This window comes from Magnolia sinica, chromosome 12 (genome assembly GCF_029962835.1).
Source record: "Magnolia sinica isolate HGM2019 chromosome 12, MsV1, whole genome shotgun sequence".
Lineage (NCBI taxonomy): Eukaryota > Viridiplantae > Streptophyta > Magnoliopsida > Magnoliales > Magnoliaceae > Magnolia > Magnolia sinica.
In genome coordinates this window covers 56,796,607-56,807,831 of record NC_080584.1, presented here as the reverse complement: position 1 = coordinate 56,807,831, position 11,225 = coordinate 56,796,607, and positions in this window count along the sequence as shown.

The following is an 11,225-nucleotide window of genomic DNA, read 5'->3' as shown; positions in this document are numbered from 1 at the left end:
ACAATCTCCTTGATGTACAACCTAGCCAATTCATCTGTAGAGTTCGTAACTCTGATCGACAAGAAATGAGCCAATTTCGTCAATCGGTCGACGATCACCCAAATGGAGTCATGTCCTTTCCTCATTTTCGGTAGCCCTGAAATAAAATCCATAGAGATAATGTCCCACTTCCATTCAGCTATGGGCATGGGCTGAAGCAGTCCAGGAGGTCGGCGATGCTCTGCCTTGACCTGCTGGTACATGAGACAACAGGATACGAACTCAGTAATGTGACCCTTCATGTTATCCCACCAGTAAGATCTCCTCATGTCTTGATACATCTTCGTGCTACCAGGATGCATCGCAAGCTTCGAACTGTCGGTTGACTCGAGAACCTCCCTTCTCAAGTCAGGAACGTTTGGGACGCATAGGCGGCCACGATAACGTAAGCCCCCATCTGAACCAACACTCCACTCGGAGTCCTCATCTATGCTAACCCGCTCTCTCATCTTCGCCAATAGCTCATCATCTGCCTGAGCTGCAATAATCCTATCATCAATGAGGGGCTGTACTCGAATATGTGCGATAACCTCATACTGCTCCTCCACCGTGAGTTTCTACTCAAAGTCTCGCACAAACTCCACCATGTCCCATTCTGTTATCATTAGCGAAGCCGCGAACTCTATAGTTTTCTTGCAGCTCAACGCGTCTACCACAAGGTTTGCCTTGCCCGGATGGTAGGAGACCTCGAACTTAAAGTCCTTCAAGGTTTCCATCCATTGGCGCTGCCTTACCTAAGGCTCTTATGGTCGCAAAAGAGCTCGAACTCTTCTCCGCAGAGGTAATGTCTCCAGAACTTTAATGCGAAAATGACAGCTATCAACTCCAGGTCGTGTGTAGGGTAATTTTGCTCGTGTTTCCTCAACTGTCTCGAGGCATATGTAATCACCCTATCCTTCTGTATAAGGACACAACCTAGACCAATGCGAGAGGCGTTGGTATATATCGTATACTTAACCCCTTGCTCTGGTAATACTAGTACAGGGGTGGACATCAGCTTATCCTTCAGCTCCTGAAAAGCTACCTCAGCCTTCTCATTCCAGGAAAACTTCAAGTCTTTCCGTGTCAACTGAGACAACGGTCTGACAATCTTGAAAAAGTCTCGAATGAATCGTCGATAATAACCTGCCTGCCCAAGAAAACACCTCACCTCAGTAACCGAACCAGGCTGCTTCCAGTCCTGAACTGCAGCTATCTTAGCGAGGTCGACTGCTATCCCTTCCTTAGACACCACATGTCTTAGGAACTTAACTTCTTCTTTCCAGAAGTCACACTTCTTGTACTGTGCAAACAACTGGTTCTTCCTCAGAGTATCCAAGACTGCTCACAGGTGTTCCTCGTGTTCTTCCCGACTCTTGGAGTATATCAGAATGTCATCAATAAACACAATGATGAATCAGTAAAGGAACGACCGAAATACCCTATTCATCAGGTCCATGAACACGGTTGGTATATTCTTAAGGCCAAACGACATCACAAGAAATTCATAGTGCTCAAAACAAGTCCTGAAAGCCGTCTTCTACACGTCTTCATCCCTAACGCGTAACTGATGATACCTTGATTGCGAGTCGATCTTCGTGAAATACTGCGCTCCTCTCAACTGATTAAACAAATCGTCTATCGTGGGTAGAGGATACTTGTTCTTCACTGTCACTTGGTTCAATTTGCATTAATTAATACACAACCGCAGTGACCCATCTTTCTTCTTCACAAACAACACAGGTGCTCCCCAAGGAGATACACTTGGTCGTATGAAGCCAACATCTAACAGATCATCGATCTGTTTCCCCAACTCCTCCATTTCACACGGAGGCATGCGATACGTCGGGAGTGAAATGGGCGTCGCACTAGGCGTTAGATCAATGGTGAAATAAATCTCATGATGAGGAGGTAACCCCGGTATCTTACTGAACACTTCCCCAAAATCCTGAACTACAGGCGTATTTTCAAGTGTTGGGCCATCAATATTCTTCAGTAAGGAAGTGAAACAAAGAACTCGAAAAGGGCAACTGACCTGCATGGGAAATGTAAAGGGCTTGCCCTCAGGTCCGTACGCTATCACTAGACGGGTCTCGCAGTCAATTTCGGCCCTTGCTTCAGTTAACCTATCCATACCAAGGATGAGGTCAAAATGGTATAGTGTGGTGACAATCAAGTCAATGCATATTGTCCTGCTCCCTAGATCTATCAAACAACCCGCACACATTTTGGTGGCATCTGTAAAAGTCCCTCGTGCTGTGATAACTCGCACCCCATCCATTAGGGTCGTCTTCAGCCCTAAGCTCTAGACTACAGAACATGATATCATAGATATAGTGGATCCCGTATCCACCAACAGAAATATAGGAGTACCTTCAACGTGGGCAGTGAGCTTGAAGGCCCAAGGTATGGTAGCTGTCATGTCAGGCGCTTCCACTGTAAGTGCATGAACGTGTGCCTGCGGTGAGCGATTCGGTGGTGGTACCATTGGCCGTTGAGGTGGCCTGAAGCGAGGTGCTGGTGGCTTGAAAGATGAGTGAACCGGTGCTGAACGAAGGGTTGGGGCTTAAATGACCTGAGGCATCAGATGACTGATCCTCTGTGGCGGCATAAATCCACTGTCCCTCATCTGCGTGAAGCAATAACTATCCATATGCCCGACTTTCCTACAGTATGAGCAGCGCAAATCTGTACGCCCCAGCTGAGCCTGCGACGCTGCAAGTCTCGGAGGAGAATTTGCCTGTGGCCTCTTGCCGAGAAATGGTCTACTCGGAAGGTTAGGTCGCAGCCTGAGAGCCATAGGTGGTCGTATACGGGACAACCTGTCCCCATCTTGCTCAGCTTGCAGGGACATGCTCACCAACTCAGCATAAGAAGATATGCTAGTGCAGCACATCTTCGATCAAATCTTAGGTCTCAGCCCCTCAAAAAAGCACCGCATCCGCATTGGCTGATCACCCAGAAGCAAAGGAGCATACCTGCTCAGCTCCGTAAACTGGTTCTCATACTCCGTTACCGACATCCCTCCCTGATGGAGGCGAAGGAACTCACTCTCCTTCTCGTGTCGGTAAGTGACTGGGAAATACTTCTCATGGAAGTGAGTTTCAAACGCCTCCCACGTCCACACAAATCCCTCCACCACTGTGCAGAGAACACTATCCCACCATAAACTGGCCTCCTTCTCAAACATGAAGGTGGCAAGCTCGACCTGCTCCGCCTCAGAACAGTGAAGTGGCCTTGGCATCTTAGAGATGCGGTTAATCTAGTACTCGGCGTCCTCGGGTCTATGAGTACCCACGAATGTGGGAGGTCGTAGGCACTGGAATCACTCAAATGTGACGCTAATACTAGCGTTCCCAGATGGGTGCATAGGTGAAGCAGGTGAAGTCGCCCCCATCGACTGAGCAAAGATACCAGCCATGGTAGTCAAAAACTGCTGCTACTGCTGCATTTGCTGCTGCTGCATCAACAGCATCATCTGCTCTTGCCTATTAGGAGGTGGAGCGGACTGTGATGCATGAGGCGTCGACGCAGACGCACGATTCTGCTCAGGAACCGAAGGTGTGACAGGAGGAACCATAGATGGTGTCACAGGAGTTGGAGCTGGGCAAGTAGCTGGCTGAGAGTTCTGCATAACATCAAAATGAGACGAGCTCGACTAGGAATCCTTCTGGCTATCGCTTAGGGGGAGACCCCGTCAAGCGACTCGCCCAAAGAGAGACGGGTCGAAGTCCTTGTGCCCTTAGGAGGCATACCTTACATTCAACAAAGGATGCAACCTATGAGATTTAACATCCACATAATCCACCCACATAGCATTCACATCACAACTCAAGGAAAATAACATGCATTTCATTTAACAAAATTATCGCAATACATGAAGTGCAGCATTACATGGATCGCGACAGAGAAAGCATGTGAGCTAATACAACTAAGCTTCAACTGTAAAACAACTTCCAAACTACTAAGCCTATAAAGGCTACACACAAGAACAAACAACAAAACAGAATAAAGGATGACTACATATTCGACTACTTGTCGGAATCTGGTGATGGAGGAGGGGCACCCTTATCCTGCAGGTAGCACTGGATAGACTTCAAAGTGCGAGTTACTTTCTTGAACTTGTGTTTCACGAGGCCCCGAAGATCCATAATATCTTATTGTAAGATAGCTTAGCCCTCCTCAAGTCGAGCTATATGGGCATCCCTAGCGGCCTGATCAGTGCCCTGCTCCCATGCCATAAGAGGAGAGTTCTCATCTGTGTCCTGAGCCTCCTCTTCTTCTTCCTATTCTTCCTCTTCCTCTATTTCATCCTAGCCTTCTTCCTCACTCTCTTCTTCCTCACTCTTAGTCTCATCCTCGTTCTCTTCAAGTAGGGCTTGTCGTTGTCGTGGCCCGATTTCCATCTGATTGAGAGTCGTCTCGTTGATGTAATAGACAAGTACCGGCTTTTCTACCCCAAGTCTGTAGCCAAGCTCATGTACAATCTTACATATGAGTCGACCAAATGAGAGCAATTCAGTCTTTCTATTCGAACGTGCAATATGAACTATTTGTCGCAAGACATACATAGGCATACACAGCTTCTCTCCTTGCCCCACCTGATACAAGAAATCCACCATCAGGTGCGTGCACTCACTATGGTTGCTCCACCTAGGATAGACATTGAATGTGCAGATATGGGGAAGTAGGCACGAGTCATCTGTCATGTTGGTCGCTAAAAGGCTTTTGTTAGGCTGCTAGTTAACCAGACGACCGCAAAGGAACTATGGGCGGTGATCCCTTTCACGTGCACTACTCAGATTCTTCTCACTTGCATGAACCTCACCAAGTGGCACATTTAGAAGCTGGGATATCAAAGCAACGTTGATTGTGGCCTCCTGATCTCTTCCACAAGGGATCTTGAACTGTAATGGCTCCAGCGTAGGCTCTCGAATGTGGGCATAGAAAGGTCAGACAATGCCCACATTTGCGCGATATTCACCCTCAAATAACGGACCCCACCTGGCCCCTTCCAGGCGCTCGAATAAGAAAAATTTGCCAAATAGCCGCACATCTACATGAGCTTCAAAAAGGACCCTACAGCCCTCATAAACACCATGAGACAACTCCGCCAACAAAGCCCTTCCCACAGGAGCATGGGGATCTAGCTCCCGATTTGTTTGCAACTCTTGAGTGGTGGTTGTACTTGCGGCGACACCTCTCAGCCTCCTTGAATGGGTTGGGTGACTAGGCCCGACTTCATCAACGAGAGCTCTCTTCTTTCCCATGAAAGCGAGGATGGTAGAAATGAAAAATATGGCTGTAACAGGCTCGAATGGGGCCATGAAAAATGAAAGAAAAGAGAGAAATAGAAGGGATGATGGGGTTTCCACGAATTTGAGACTCAAAGTGGGGATTCGAGTGCTCAAATGGGAAGAAAAGAAAGGGAAATCAGCAATGGAGGTGGGTTTTGAAATGGGTATAGAGAAGGTGCATGAAAATGGAAGAAGAAAGGGTTTGGAGAGGGATTTTTGTGGAGTTTTGGGAGAAATGTTTGAAAAAGGGAAGCTTGGAGGGGTGATTTGTGAAGGAAAGATGATTTGGGAGAGATTTTAAATGGCCAACCATGGAGGAGTGGGCCACACTAGACCCCAACGGCGTCGGCCCGAGCCGGCCCGCTGGGTGGCGAGGCCTCGCCGGTCTCTGGACTATCCGGCGATGGCTCACCGGTGGGGCGAGGTCCTCCTCCCTAGGTCCAAAAAAGGTGTGGGTCCCCCCTAGGTCGCCCTGGAAATGCCCCGAATGGGCCCTTACTCCGTTTCGACTCATTTTAGGTCGTTTTGAATAGAACCTGATACATATTCACATTTACCAAGTTTTTAACGGCTAGAATGGGATGATACACAGTCTAAACTCGTCGATTGACAGTCTAGAAGTGATTTGGGGTCGTTGTGTGTGATCAGGAGTGTGCACGGACTCGATCTCGGTGATCATTTTCAGTAAACTTTCACCAATTGGTACAACTGGGAATCCTACATTGTTTCTAAATTTTTTTTCTCGCACCCTCCTACATTATATTGGTGTCAGCGTGCATCATGTGACCATAACCCAGGTCCGGTTTAATCCAAATCATGCTCTGATACCAACTTGTAACGTCCTGAAATTTGGGGGTCGAGCATAGTTCAGCTCCCGAGTTCTAAAACATCACTTATACAACATATTTAATGATGGATGTATGTTGTCTGTATTAGTGCATAAAGCATGAAGTAGATTAAGCCAAATCAGCAAACAGAATCCAGGGACAATTAGAATATGCAAGCGAAAGATTGAAAGAAATATATATATTAATATAAATCTCCAAAATATGTATGCTCTGCCAGGTCATAATTACAAGTATTTGTCTCAAGATACAAATATCAAAATGAGATAAACTACGATAAAAAATAACCCTGAATCCCCGTCACTCAGGAAACGACTCACATGAACCCGCCTGAGAACTGCATGAAGGAGAACGCCTCCTCATCATCCTCATACTCCTGCTCTGCCTCGTGGGTCGCATCATCATCTGCAACTAAGACAGAGTCTGGTTGGTGTTTAAACACCGTCCCAGAACGTGGGAGTGAGTGATCAACTCAGTGGAGCTATACAGTAAAGGTTAACATGTTATCAATTCAATCAAGCAGTAATGATAAAGCAGTACAATCAAACATGTCCTAGGTACTCTTATTAATGTAAAGATGATATGAAGTAATGATGCATGCCTTCGCCTGCACTCCCTCAGCGTCTTCATCTTATGGCGTGTATGGCAACCACCTGAAAGTGCTCTTCCACGCCAAAGCACATGCAATGCGGTGCATGAACGTGATTACCAAGTTCTTATTAGTACTTTTCATACAGCAGGATTGGGAAGCTAAGGTACATCCCTTATATCAATTCCTAAACAATGATCCATTCTAGGGTCGTCAGTCCTAGACAATCTCATATGATGTTATGGTTCTAGGTTGCTGCAAAGGGCTCGTCACCAATCAATGCATGCCTAATTATACCCTAGTTACTACAATAAGACTCATCGCCCCAATGCAGTATCAAGGTATACTCGAGGTCGCTACAAAGGGCTCATCACCAATCAATGTAGGCCAACAACACGAATATAGTGTCCCATACCACCATAATCGGCTCACGAGTCTAGATTGCTCACTAGTCACTACGGGGAGGCTCGTCACCCTAGCGTAGGCCGACAGCTCGACCACGGTGTCCCATACCACCATGCCCCGCTCATGAGTCTTAGCGGATCGAGGTACCATGGTTAACGGGATTTCACTAGTAAGTTTGGTACCCTAGATTCAAACAGTAGTGTCCATACATGGTGAACATCCATCGGGTCAATTGGGTTAATTGATGAGCTTGACTAGCACGAGCGCACGTTGAGTAAATCGACATGAAGTGCGCAAACACTCCGTGTGGCCAAACCACTACCGACAACTCTAATACGGCTCGGGTTCATCAAACACGTCCTACGTGACGAAAGCAATCTCAGCCATGAACTTAAAGCCTGCTACCGATTGCCTGGACCATTATAAGGCCCCATACACATTTAACCTTATCTAATAAGCATATGTAGTCAAAACAGGAGTAACCAAGTAGTCCAACCATAATAGCAAACATGTTATAAGATACAACATAAATAAGAATCCATATACATGTATTTCATAAGTAAAGTGATAAAACTAAACAACTTGCATGGAGGAAATCATACACGTAAGTACGGTAGTTGGGATTTCATATCTCAACTCCCTCATAATTCACACCTTACTAACTACGAACTCATTCAAACATTTTCACAAACACTTAGACTACACTTTGCAACATACATCACGTATGTTGGCCATATTACATATTAGGGCAAATCCTTTTGCTAAGGAGTTGTCGCATACATAACAATCATATTCCTACGACAATTAATCATGGCAACCACAACATCAAATTTCAAATACATACAAACATTTCAACAAACACATGAATCACTCTATTTACAACATAGGTTATACATATATGTAAAACGAAACAGATATCGCATTTGGCATGTGAAATGGCACCCACGTCAGTAATAAATCATTATCTGACATTGAAAGCCTTGAAAACCATAACCTATACATATATAGTCCGCACCTTAAACTAGAAGATGTGCAACAGAGTTGATTTAGATAATAAGTCTTTGTGAACGGAGAATAGACAACCTAAGGCATGAATTAGGTTATCTACATCAACACTTAGACTATTCTAAGTTCCAAAACAGGTTAGGGTTTGACTGTCTTACCCAAAAAGAGAATTAGAATCGCCGGAATAACGATTCGGATGCAATGGATTAGACACGTAGAGTAACTGGGAAGAATCCCAAGATGATTCACTACCTTCCCTCTCACTTTCTCTCTCTTTTCCCCTCTTTCTTAGCTAGGGTTTGGGAATTCGTATGGAATTTGTGAGAGAGGGTTTAAGGTCCTTATATAGGCCTAAAATTGATGGAATTAGCCCCAGGGCCAAGGTATACTTAGGTTATAACCAAATCGGGCTTATTTCGATCCAATGGAGCGTTTTTGGAGGTCATTTTACTGAATGTGGTTGGACTTAAGATCACTAATATTGGATCTTAAGCAAGTTAAGTTTTCAGTCCGATCGGGTTTCCAGATCACCCGTGGCAGACCAATTCAGTTCAATGATCACCAAAACTCGATCAGGGCCATAAGTATATTGGCACATGTGGGCCATCTTCCATGAACTGAGGTTGAATTTGGGTCAAAATCTAACAGTCAGAATGCTTATAAATGGCGCACAAGCGACACGACTCAGATTACTTAAATTCATATTTAATTTCTAAATAGATTCACCTTTCTCACACTCTTCACTCCAGACTCAAGCAAATCGTCACACGACATCATCTGGACTTGATTTTCAAGATGATTGTCAAGTCCAACTAGGCGGTCATAATTGTCTAAGTTCATCGTTATTAGACTTTCGACGTGCGGTCCAAGTCCGTTACAGAGTTTCTGAATGCTCCCGGGAGTGACTGGGTTTAGAGTTAGATCCTAGATTTCAGGGTAACGTAGCATTAACGATTCTACAAGTTTTTGGATATCTAAAGTGATTGGTGCTAATTTCACAGGTAATCTAGTTTAGCGCTAGTTAATTCTCGTTTAATTTCTAAAGGATTGAGTCCTAAGTGATTTCTGTTTGAGGTGGTACTCGGGTCTTTGTACAGAATTTTTCAGGATGTTACATTATAGGTTATAGGTTATAGCTTTAGGGAATTGAGAATAGGTTAAGGTTTAGGTTTAGGAAATCGGGTTCAGGTTCAGGATCGGGTTTAGGTTTGGGTTTTCAAGTTTAGGTTTAGGTTAAGGAGCTGAGATTAGGATTAGGTGTAGGTTTAGGTTTAGGGATTTGAGAACACATTAAGGTTTAGGTTAGGAAATCAGGTTCGGGTTCGAGGTCGGGTTTACGTTTGGGTTTTTGGTTTAGGTTTAGGTTATAGGTTTAGGTTATAGGTTATAAGTGTAGGCTTAGGTTTAGGTTTTAGGTTTGGGTTATAGGTTATAGGTTTAGGTTTAGGTTATAGGTTTTGGGATTTGAGAATAGGTTTAGGTTATAAGAATAGGTTTAGGTTATAAGTATAGGTTTAGGTTTAGGTTTAGGTTTTCTGTTTAGGTTATAGGTTTAGGTTATAAGTGTAGGTTACAGGTTTACGTTTAGGTTAGGTTATAGGTTAAGGTTTAGGGAATTGAGTTTAGGTTATAGGTTAAGGTTATAGGTTATAGGTTAAGGTTTAGGTTTAGGTTATAGGTTTTGGGATTTGAGAATAGGTTTAGGTTAAGGTTATAAGTTTAGGTTTAGGAAATCGGGTTCGGGTTCGAGATCGGGTTTAGGTTTGGGTTTTCAAGTTTAGGTTAGGGAGTTGAGATTAGGATTAGCTGTCGGTTTAGGTTTAGGGATTTGAGAATACGTTAGGTTTAAGGTTTAGGTTTAGTTTTAGGTTATAGGTTTAGGTTGTAGGTTTATGTTAAGGTTTAGGCTTAGGTTTGGGTTTAGGTTATAGGTTATAGGTTTAGGTTATAGGTTAAGGTTTACTTTTAGGTTTAGGTTATAGGTTTAGGTTAAGGTTAAGGTTATAGGTTTAGGTTTGTGTTTAGGTTATAGGTTATAGGTTTAGGGATTTGAGAATACATTTAGGTTTTAGGTTTAGGTTTTGGTTAAGGTTATAGGTTTAGGTTTGGGTTTAGGTTATAGGTTATAGGTTTAGGGATTTGAGAATACATTTAGGTTTTAGGTTTAGGTTTAGGTTATAGGTTTAGGTTTAGGTTTAGGTTTAGTTTTAAGTTATAGGTTTAGGTTTAGGTTTTAGGTTTAGGTCTTGGCTTAGGTTTAGGCTATAGGTTTAGGTCTAGGTTATAGGTTTAGGTTTAGATTTAGGTTATAGGTTATAGGTTTAGGTTATAAGTTTAGGTCATAGGTTTAGGTTTAGGTCATAGGTTTAGGTTTAGGTTTAGGTTATAGCTTATAGCTTTAGGGAATTGAGAATAGGTTAAGGTTTAGGTTTAGGAAATCAGGTTCGGGTTCGGGATCGGGTTTAGGTTTGGGTTTAGGTTTTAGGTTATAGGTTAAGGTTTAGGTTATAGGTTAAGGTTTAGGTTTAGGTTATAGGTTTAGGTTAAGGTTATAGGTTTAGATTTGGGTTTAGGTTATAGGTTATAGGTTTAGGGATTTAAGAATACATTTAGGTTTTAGGTTTAGATTTATGTTTTAGGTTTATGTTAAAGTTATAGGTTTAGGTTTGTTGAGGGTCAAATATTGCATATCAGACCCCAGTTATTGCCAGGATTTACAAACATAGTATTATTTAATGGCCTGATTTATTTGTGTTTGTGATGCAGAGTGTATTTACGAGCATGGACTGAAAAAGGATGCTTAAAGCTTGGATTTAATGCTTTGATGACACCAAAGCATGAGATGGACCCCAGGAGACCAAGATCGGCATATTTGCACGCCAGGGATCCAAGAAAATCAAGAAACTAATGCTCAAGTAGCCTAAAATTGGTACAGAATACAAGATCACAGGGTTCTCACCATCCGTTCAGCTCGAAACTCCATATATGGCCTGAAGACCTTAAATAAGCCGTACAAATCAAAAATCAACCATTGGATCGCTGTGGAAGTGGCCAAACGGATAGATC